General features: G+C 36.1%; 1 protein-coding gene across 3 annotated transcripts in view; it reads left to right on the forward strand.

Annotated features, from left to right (window-relative positions):
- The first annotated feature begins 483 nt into the window (after window positions 1–483).
- SPAG9 (sperm associated antigen 9) overlaps window positions 484–11206 on the forward strand; it is a 77992-nt gene continuing 67269 nt past the window's right edge. For 2 of the 3 annotated variants that reach the window (XM_015570831.1, XM_015570833.1), the window contains exon 1: window positions 484–619. The gene's annotated coding sequence lies outside the window, so the exon portion shown is untranslated. Of the gene's footprint in view, window positions 620–8617; window positions 8699–11206 lie in introns of all 3 variants that reach the window. The other variant, XM_015570832.1, reaches the window with a different exon arrangement.

The raw sequence follows: 11206 nt of genomic DNA on the forward strand, positions 1-11206 counted from the left end.
TAAAAACAAACAAAACCTGCCTCTCCCTCTCTTTCTTTATTTAAAAAACATAAATTCTATGGTTCAGGAATCTAGAAGACTGTCCATTAATCACATTAGCATTTAACAAATATTTATTGCTATTTCGTCATCCTTTGGTTCTCTGCTTGTACATGTTACGTGCAAAATTATGTAAAAATTGTTTCTTGAACTGAGATGAATATGCAAATAGACTAGTAAAGCCATTTATATATGTGGGGGTAGGATATATGTATTTCCTTTTGAATGTCTATTATATGATGTGAAAACACTCAGACAGATTATTTTGTCAGCTTTTCTATATTTGGAGGTTTTAAAACTTTTTTATAGAAAATCTAAAAAAAAATCAACCTAAGTTTATGATTCTGGTATCTTTTTGAGTAGCTAATGCCTAATTGTGTGCTACTTGATATCAGAAACACAGGAGTTGAAAATGTTAAAAAATTTTCATTTCTCTAATGAAAATATTTCTTTTATTAGAAATTCATTGAATTTGAAGACTCTCAAGAACAGGAAAAAAAGGATTTACAGACCCGAGTGGAATCTTTAGAATCTCAAACAAGACAACTTGAACTCAAAGCAAAAAACTATGCTGACCAGAGTAAGTAAAAATACCTCTCTTCATAAGTGCACTTCAAAGAGCGGGTTGAAATAGGGCTGTGACTCATCCTGACATTTGAGGAAGGTTCCAGATACATGCTGGGGATTGTTATCCCAGACTCAAGAGTGAGACCTGGGAGCTAGGTTTTAGTTCTCTTTTGTTCACATTTTCATGTGGCACCCATGTCTGCAGAAATGACTAAATAAAAAATACCCAGAAGACTCTCTTCTTCAGTTTATTTCTCAGCCTTTGTTGTAGTTAATGTTCTGCTGGATCCACTATCCAGGATTCTGTGGTGTGTGCTTGCAGATCTTCTAATAATCAACTACACAAAGTTTCATTGTTTCCTGTATTGTTTTGGGATTTATAAATGTAAGAGAAACTCTAGCTTTGAAGTATGTATAAAAAAATTACTGAATTCTTTTTTTTTGTTCCTTTGTAGTGGAAAACTGAGGGCAGTTAGAGGAACAGATTGTCATTTTTCACAATCATTTTATTTTTAATGTAATTTTATATTTTATTATTTTTTAAAATATATTTTTGTTGCTTTTCCGAGAGGAAGGGAGAGGGAAAGAGATTGAAACTTCGTGGCCCAGGCGCAGAAGTCGGCATTTTGTGAAAGAGCCACACTCAAGGGGCCAAAGAGCGAGCCGCAGTTTGCCGACCACTGGGCTAGGGCTATATATTATTCTTGATTTTAAAATAATTAGTTTCAAATCCCAAGGATGATTTCCCCTTTTTGGCTAATCAAAGTGGTCCTAATTGAGACAAAATTAGAAAGAAATGGAGAGAGGCTTCATGGCCTGTGTTCAGGTTTGATTCAGGCAGGCAGAGTGCTTTCCAGTTTTCCCTCAACAAGAGATGGCCAGCAGTTACCCTTCCCACATCACCCATTAAAGATGCACAGTGACACCTGCTGTTAAGGGCCTGGCATTCAGGAGGGGTAATCCTCACTACCAGGCTTGGATACCAGTGATAACTGACGGCTCCCTCTAGGACTCTGGAAGAGTCTAGCAGGTAATCCGAGAATCCCTGGGAATCTGGAGTTCAGGCATTGTAGAAGTCAAGGAGAACGCACATGGCTGTTGAGCAAATGTCATAGAAGGGCGCCAAAGGATATTTGGTAACAGAAGCCAACTAGAGTGATAGAGAATAAGCCACGTGTCATGTCTTTGTATTTTTAGGCTTATAGATACCTAGACTGCTGTGCCCTTCCTTTGTTAACACTGAATACGTCGAATGACTTCTATGATTTTTCTATAGAAATTGGAGGTGGTAGAGAGCTGTATGATGGACTGCACAGTGCACACACTAACAGATACACTCCTGGAGTCACATTACTGTGACTACCACTCATCTAGTGGCAATTATAAGCTTTTGGTATATTTTAAGAATTGAGCATTTTCTAGTCAAAGAAGAAAAATTAGCTATTGGAGATATTTTAATCCTACCTTGATTGTATTTTCATAGTAGGTATTATGTAGTATTTTAGAACCAAACACTACTGGCACAGTTGATAGACCCAACCTCTCATTATTTGACCTATTACATTTTCCTCTTGGTTTCTGAAGATTACCAAGTTTTGGAAAGGAACTGTTTAATTAGAAAGGAAGGCACCCCTAGTCTAGAATTCTTTTATAGTTTAATTAATCAGATTCTATGATTAGGAAGTTACTGAAGAATTACTTTACATTTGAATTCTGATTTTGATGAAAGTATGTTAAAATATCTCTCTTCTATTCAAAGGAACTTCTGCTTTTTTCACAAAAGGACCCTAATGGAATGAGCTAGTACTTTTTTTCACATATACTTTATCTTTTTTATTACTAAACATTTAAAAACCTACTTCCTGTTCCTTTCTAGTAAATATAGACAAAGTGTAGTAGTCTCAGTTAAGATATATTATCCATTGCAGTGAATCATATCTACCTTTTTTGGAACTGTCATGTTCTGTGGTATCCAGTCTCTCATTTCTCTCTCAAAAGTACGGGTCCCTGGCCCTAACCGGTTTGGCTCAGTGGATAGAGCGTCGGCCTACAGGCTGAAGGGTCCCAGGTTCAATTGCGGTCAAGTGCATGTACCTTGGTTGTGGGCACATCCCCAGTAGGAGGCAACTAATCGATGTTTCTAACTCTCTATCCCTCTCCCTTCCTCTCTATAAAAAATCAATAAGATATATTAAAAAAAAAAAAGTATGGATCCCTTTTTTCTTTTTTTTTTAAAGATTGATTTCTTCTTAAGATATCTTTTTAAAAAATATATTTTATTGACTTTTTATTGGTTTGGCTTATATACATTTATACAAGTCCTTCGGTTGATCTCTTTCCTTTAGCCCCTCCCTCCCCTACTTTCCTTCTGGGGATTGATAGCCTGATCACTGTTCTCAGTCTTTGGATCTGTCCCTTTTCATCAGTCATTTTATTGACTTTTTACAGAGAGAAAGGGAGAGGGCTAGAGACTTGGTTAGAAACATTGATGAGAGAGAACCATCGATCAGCTGCCTCCTGCACACCTCCTCCTGAGGGTGTGCCAAGGTACATCCCCTTGACCGGAATCGAGCCTGGGACCCTTCAGACCGCAGGCCAGCGCTCTATCCACTGAGCCAAACTGGTTAGGGCCAGATCCCTGTTTTTTATTTTAATTCAAAATAATTTTTAAAAATAAGATATCTCTTATAATTAGTTGATAGTTTTCTAGGGGAGGGGTGAGGAAATTCTTCGTCAAGTATTGGATATAGTCTTGAACTAAAATTTTTCTGAAAACATTATTTTTGTTATTAATATATCCCCCTGGGAATCTGATATCTCATTTTGAAGTAAATTTTGGTGTCTAAATAACAGATAAAGAACTTAAAACTGTGGTTATTAAAAACAGACCATTCGGCTGCCCAAAATTGACAACACTAAATGTCTTGGTTCATGAGCTGAAGCTATAAGGAGCCTTCTTTTATGACTGCTTTGGGATTTATTCCCTTCTCCTTTGATACCTTGGAGTCTGCACGCATCCTGACCTGGTGGGGCCAGGTTGGAGCCTGCAACCAAGGTACATAGCCTTGACAGGAATCGAACTCAAGACTTTTCGGTCTGAAGGCCAACACTCTATCCACTGAGCCAAACTGGCAAAGGCTAAATGTATTTTTTAGTGTGCCTAACGTGGTTTTATTTTTTCATACTCTTTTTTAAAATTCTTTATTGTTGAAAGTATTATACATGTCCCCTTTTCCCTCCCATTGACCTATTCAAGCCCGTGCATCCCCCTCCCCACTCCCCCACCCCCTATCCCCACTCTTCACCCAGGCCTTCACCACCCTATTGTCTGTGTCCTGTATTTTTTAGTGTGCCTAACGTGGTTTTATTTTTTCATACTCTTTTTTAAAATTCTTTATTGTTGAAAGTATTATACATGTCCCCTTTTCCCTCCCATTGACCTATTCAAGCCCGTGCATCCCCCTCCCCACTCCCCCACCCCCTATCCCCGCTCTTCACCCAGGCCTTCACCACCCTATTGTCTGTGTCCATGGGTTATGCATATATGCATACAAGGTCTTTGGTTGATTACCTTCCTAATTAAATAAGCACTTACTTGCCCTGGCCCATGTGGCTCAGTTGGTTGGGCTTTGTCCCGTTGGGCTTTGTCCATGGACTCGAAGGTTGTCGGTTCAATTCTGGTCAAGGGCATGTGTCCAGGTTTTGGGCTCTATCCCTGGTAGGGGGCGTGCAGGAGGCAGCTGATTCATATTGCACTCTCACAACATGGTTTCTCCCTCTCCCTCTCCCCTACCCTTCCCCTTCCCCTCCCCCTTCCTCTCGTTAAAAATCAATAAAAACTATTCTTTAAAAAATAAATAAAAATAAATAAGCTTTTTAAGGCCACAGAAATAACTGATGATGATACCTGTAATAAAAGGAGGGATAGATTTTTCTGATTAGTGCCATATTTTTAGTACCATATAATGGTATCTTATCCAAGTTCCATGTTTATCCTATATAATAAAAGGCTAATATACTAAATCTCTGACCGTTCGACCATTTGACCAGTCACTATGGTGTGCATTGACCACCAGAGGGCAGATGCTCCAGCCATAGGTTAGCTGGCTGCTGGGGTCCACCCTCTCGCAATCTGGGACCCCTCGGGGGATGTCAGAGAGCCGGTTTCGGCCGATCCCTGCAGGCCAGGCCGAGAGACCCCACTGGTGCACGAATCCATGCACTGGGCCTCTAGTATTTATATAACATGTTAGAGTCTTGAATTTTAAAAGACTGTCAATTCTGGCTTATGTGTGTTAGGGTACATATCCCTTTAAAAAACAGCCACAATAAAAGTCCAAGTTCTGCTTGGAAGACCACTTCCTGTGTTAAAAGGGGGAATTTGGTTGTAGTTACTTGCTATTTGAGAAGCAAGAAAATGTCAAAAAATAGGAACTGAATTAAAGGATACACTTTATAGCCTTTGATAATATGGAATATGTCATATCGGGTTGTCATGATTTCACAGTGTTGAGAAGTTGAGTCCATAAAGTTTTTGTGGTCACATTTGATTTTGGAGATTTCTGGTTGCTGTCTTTTCAAACTTGGAACTACGTAAGAAATATTTTTGTTTTTTCCAAAAAATGCTGTGTATTATTTCTTACCTGGGAGTAGCAATAACATTTTTTGGTAGTTAGTATCTTGTGAGCCTTGAGGAAGAATCTGAACTATATATGGAGTAGAATAAGGAAGTTGTGGATTGAGAAAGACCTGTTGGTACTTTTCAACTCTGTAAGGAGTCTACATTCAGCCTTGCCATTCACAGTGTGACAGTAATGAGTTGTTAATCAGAAACTACTTTATGTTCATTAGTTCTGCTGTATATTGAGTATTTCTGTCTTATAAGCCAAATTTCTTAAATGAATCAAGTCAATATAGACATTTTGATACATTAAAAAATATTAAACTACTGCTGTATGCCTGATGTTCAGCCTAGGTATGGCTGTGGTGTAGAAGAATATGATATGATCATTGCAGTCAAATACTTACAGTTTTTGTGTGTTTTTTTGGCGGGGGGTGGGGTTTGGGGGGTGGGGAATGTTTATGACCTTCTAGTCTTTTTTCCAAATGTACCATGCTTTTATATCACTGCAGTTGGAGTGAGTGTACATATAATTTTGTATCTTTTCCTTAACATTATCGTATTTTCTTTGTTGTATAATCTTTATTACTATTATTTTTTAAATTTACTTTTCAATTACAGTTGACATACAATATTATATTAGTTATAGGTGTTTAACATAGTAGACATTTATATAACTTAAGAAGAGATTGCACCAATAAGTCTAGTGCCCATCTGATACCATTTATAGTTATTACAGTATAATGACTATGTAGTCAATAATTTTTTTAAATGTCTGCTTGTACCTATCATTCAGAAGCTGTGCCATCTATTAACAATTATGTTTTCCCTGAGAGACTATGTTTTCTTCTTTCCTCTAATGAGAATTATTTAATGGCCACTTTGTTTTGTTTTGTTCTTGGCTACTCATAAATTCAGAACAAACTTAGAAGTGCAACCATAATGTCTGGTTTGGATCTTACCCAATTAGTGTATTTAATTGTTTTTTCCTTGATCTACATTTTATATATGTATGATGACTTGTTATATGTTCTTGTAAGCTATTTCAAAGTCTTTGTGGATTGAAGGAATGAGTCAGAGTAAAAATAAATATTAGTAAATTAAAAACAAACAAAAAACTTCTGTTGTTGGTTGGACATTTTTCCAGTGTAGTGAATCATATTTTTCACACCTATAGATTTCCCTCTCTCACTAATTTTCTTAGAATATATTTAAGGAAGTAGGTCAAGCAATTACGGAATAGTTTAGTGGTTCTTGGTATATAATAGTGTATGGTCATTTTTAACGTGAACAGAATTGGAGAAGTAAAATTTGGTAGCATATTTTATTTCTTTATTATATCATTGAATCATGAATTTGAATCATTATTTATAACATTAGCACTCAGAGCTGATATAAAACCACTTATTATTGATTCTTTTGGGAAAAATATTTTTCCCTCAAGTTTCTTGAGTTTCTATTAGATGTCTTTTCCCTTGAATTGCGGGAGAAGATGACAACATTTAGATGGCAGTGATTTTAAGCTACTTATAGATTCTTCTCTGATTCTGTCTTTCCTTTGAATGAAAAATGCCATTTAAAAAAATTAAATGGAAAAATGTTTTTGACAGCTAAAGACATTTGGGATAGAACCTTGTAGTCTGATCTTTCTACCCTTTACGTTTCCCATGCAACATCCATTTGCTTTTTAAATTTGGTGTTAGATCTTAGTCTAATAAGATAACTTCAAGCTTTACCTTGAAACTTATTATTTTAAGGGAGACACTTATTATTTCTTGGTTATAAGAACTTATACACTACTAGATGGAAAGTATGGGGAAGTCATATAATCAACATTTTTTTTATTTTAAAGGAATAAATGGCTTAAAATAGACTGCACATTTGGGAATTATTTACAAGCAAGTTCTGTCTGTTAATGATGTTACTGGTACACTGAGACCTTTCACAACACAGAAGAAAACCCATTTTTAGGTATACTTTATATCAAAGTTAATAGTTGTGAGGGCCTAAATATTTCTGTCATTAATTTTCAAATCACTTAAAAAACACACAAAAAACCCAAAACCTCCAGACCAATAAAATGCTTTATCAGCCTCTTTACTATGCTTTGCAGTTGACAATTCATGTTAATATTCTCCGAATTTGAGAGTTTTAAATTTTATACTGCTAATAGGCAATCTATATTATTTTTGGATGATTAAAGTAGATAACTGATTCTATTCTCATTGAAAGGCAGCTTTAAATAAGGCAGCTTTAGGAGTTTTAGATTTACATCTTCTGATTTAAAAAAAATAAAATTCATTATACAGAAACTTTCTTTTTTAGTCCATTTAACTGAAATCTAGTTCTTTGCAATATATAAAGAATATTTTTATATTTAAAACACTTAATTTAAGTGTTTTTTCTTTCTTTTCTTTTCTTTTTTAGAGCCTATATATGAGAGGGAAAGCAGAAAATTAGGCACAAGATAATTTATACAAACCCTAACATTTTATTACTATTTCATTAGGTAATAGTCCATGTGGTCTTCAGATGTGCTTTATCTTTTATAATCTGTATTTAGATTCTTTTCTGTAGTCTTGTGCTAACTATTAAGAACCTTAAGGTTGTAATTTATAATATTTAGAACTATAGATTTCCTAGAAAGTGATTTTCTAAGTAAGGGTTAAAGAACTTATGCTGATTTAACTTAGAGAACAGAATAAATATGATCTGACTAACCCTTCAAACATGTAAAGGAATAGATAAGGAAGATACCAAGTTGTTTTTCTGTAATCTTGGCAGATTAAGTTAGAGAAAATGGTTGGTTTTGGTTGGTCATACGGAAGCACTTCTTGACCATGGAAGTGATACAGAGGAATCTGTGTTGAGGGATTCGCCTTACAGAGACTAGGAGAGAAGTCACCTTTTTGTCATGTATGGCAAGGTAGCATCTTCAAGACAGTGACCAGATCAGATTGCTAGAAACCCCTACCACTGGGATTCTTTGAAGTTATCCTACTCTCTTTTGATTCATGAGGATACTGTAGCATTTCACATTGTGCCATTGGTTAATAACATAATATCCGTGGGAAAATCCCTTGAAGTTTAGAGATACCATGAAGGACTTAGTTGGCAGAGGAGAGGGTTTTATTACTGTTTTGATGTGGTTGTCTGAGATCTGTTTGCTTGTAAGTCAGCACTTGATTCTTGCTTACCTGTTGAGACTTTTGATGCTAAATTCTTCAAGGAAAAGCTTCTGAAAGACCAATGTCAGTCTCCTGAGGCCAAGTAACAGCTGGATTATCTGCCTTCCATGACTAGTAAGAACTGAAGCTGCCTTTTGAGAAGGCAAATCATGAGTTGGATATGGCGATCTAGCAGGTCTGTTTCTCTTTCTTCCCCCCGTAGGCCTATCAGCAGTCTGATGGGGCAGAAGACATCAGAGATGGAAGGTGTTCCAAACTTGGCAAAGGCCATCATTCTAAGGAGGTAAGCTCTGATTTTGAGCAGGTAGAGCAGGCAGCTCTTCCTGCCTTAATCATATCCTCTTGCTCTTTGGAAAGAGGGATAAAGAGAAAGAGCATTTAAAATGAGGCTGCAGTATCTCCATTAGCTATTTTAGGGGGACATTTTTATTAGTCTTTTGGTTCTTATTTTTTCTTAGTCCCTCCCCCCTTTTTAAGATTCCTTGATTTTTTTAAAAATTTTCTCCACAGAATATTTGCAGTTTAAAAATATGGCCGATTAGTTATCTGTTGTTTTGGGATAGAAAGGATGACGAGAATTTTGTTTATTTCTAGTTAATCTCATGTTGTGGCTATTTTGATGAGTAAAATGATAAAGGTTTTTTTGGATTTGTCCTGAGATGATTTTGAGGTTTGGGTTCACATGGGAACTATTAAACAAGAAACTCTCCTAGTGCACTTCAGGTGTAATGCAACAGTGTAGGCAGAGGTGAATTTTATAGTACTTGAGGTTTTTAGGGATGTGCACCATTCTTGCTCAGATGGGATGTCTTTCCCTCTTTTTCCTCTTTTCTTCTTTCCTTCGCTCTTCCATTTACTTAGTGGCATTCAGGAGTTTGAAGATACGGCTCTTCCCAGCATTTAAAGGTATTTCTCGTAGCGTTAAACACGATAACATCTCATGTGAGCTGGGCCTTGAGAAAATGAAGTCCTTTGACTATGTTGTTGTGCTGAGTTATGTAAGTATTGTCAGAAATACTTACAAGACCACAATGATCTTGGTGGTTAACTCATAGTTTAAAGAATTAAATACTAATGTTTAGAACCACAGTACAGATAAAGAAAACATGAAATATATTACATCATAGAGAGTTTTTTGACAAGGTACTTGCTGGAGGGGTTAGGTTGCAGAGAAAAATAATAGAAAAACATACAGAAAAATCATCTAGAATAACAGACACAAACTAAACTACAAAAAACATAAATAATGACTCAAATGTTATATGTTATTTTTTGTTCATGTGACGTTTAGAATGCATGTTTCCCACAGATGAGTGGCTCCTTTGGAGACACAAGTTCTTTTCAACTTACATCTGCAAAAGTTGGAGGAAAGGGGAAAGGAAATGGAGGATTCTGTGTGGATGGTTTTACTGGGCCAGGCCCAGGAGTGGTGCCTATAGATTGATCTATCTATATATCTATATCTATCTATCTATCTATCTATCTATCTATCTCTATCTCTATATCTATATCTATCTCTATATCTATATCATTGTAAAGATTTCTTTTAATGTGACAGGGTTTTGTGCAATCACTATCTGACTTTACTCAGGCTACTATTCTGAGAATATAAAGGAACAAAGGCTAAAGCAGAGACACTGGTCAGGAGGTAATTGTAATAATTCAGACAAGAGATGGATGTGATGGGGGTGGTAAAAAGTGGTCAGATTTTAGGTTTATTTTGAAGGTAAAACAGACAGTTTGGTGATAGACTGAATATGTTATGTGATGGAAAGAGAAGAACTAAAGGATAGCTGAAGATTTTTGCCTGAGTAAGAAGATTGTGGGAAAGAACAGGTTTGGGAGAGACAATCATTTCAGTTTTGGCTTTGTTGACGTGTTAGCGATATCACATTATAAGTGCTTTTGTATTTTCTATTTTCAGATATAGCAATATTTAGCACCCTTCCATTCAGTTCCAGGCACCATCCTATGTCAGTATATAGATATAATGCATTCCTTTTAATGTTACCTTTTGTGGTTGTATTTGAAAAACGTGTGTTCAGGTACTATTTTATACTCTTTACAAGTAATAATTCACTTAATCCTAATATCATCTCTGATATGCTGCCATTATTTGTCAGTTATAAATAAGTAAACTGAAGCCCAGAGAGGTTACTATACCTGAGGTAATATAACTTGGATGTAGCAAAGTCACTGCATTGTGGTCCATTGTATGACCATCATAATTCACTTCACCAACCAACTATTGACAAATTTGGGGCTAGTTCCAATTTGGGAGTTATTATATAAGAACATCCATTTTCATGTCTTTGGGCATTGGTGTGTTTCTGTAGGATAAATAAGAATGGTAGTATTGCGTCAGAGGATATATACATTGCTTATTTTAACAGATATCATCAACATGGCCTTCATAAGAGTATCAATTTATCCTCCCAGGATGCCTATCTTTTTTTTCTTATTTTAAATCTCTAATCTAGTAACATTTTTGCTCATCTCCTGTACATTTTAATGATGAATCAGTACACCTTGTTTGTAATAGTTCTAAGGAGTCTGATTAAATCCTGTGCTATGCATTGAACTTACAGCAGTTGCCGGAGGACATAAAGAGTAATGAGAATTCAAGCCAAGGGAAGTGCCTGTGTAAATGGGAACACGTTGTGTTTGGACTGGGGTGGAGTGGGATTGTGTACACGGTAAGTTCAGGTCACTGACTCCTCCCCAAAGCTAACCAATATCCTGACTTCTAACACATTAGTTTTAGATTTGCATTTTTTTGCTTGTTTCTTTC

This window comes from Myotis davidii, unplaced genomic scaffold (assembly GCF_000327345.1).
Source record: "Myotis davidii unplaced genomic scaffold, ASM32734v1 scaffold327, whole genome shotgun sequence".
Lineage (NCBI taxonomy): Eukaryota > Metazoa > Chordata > Mammalia > Chiroptera > Vespertilionidae > Myotis > Myotis davidii.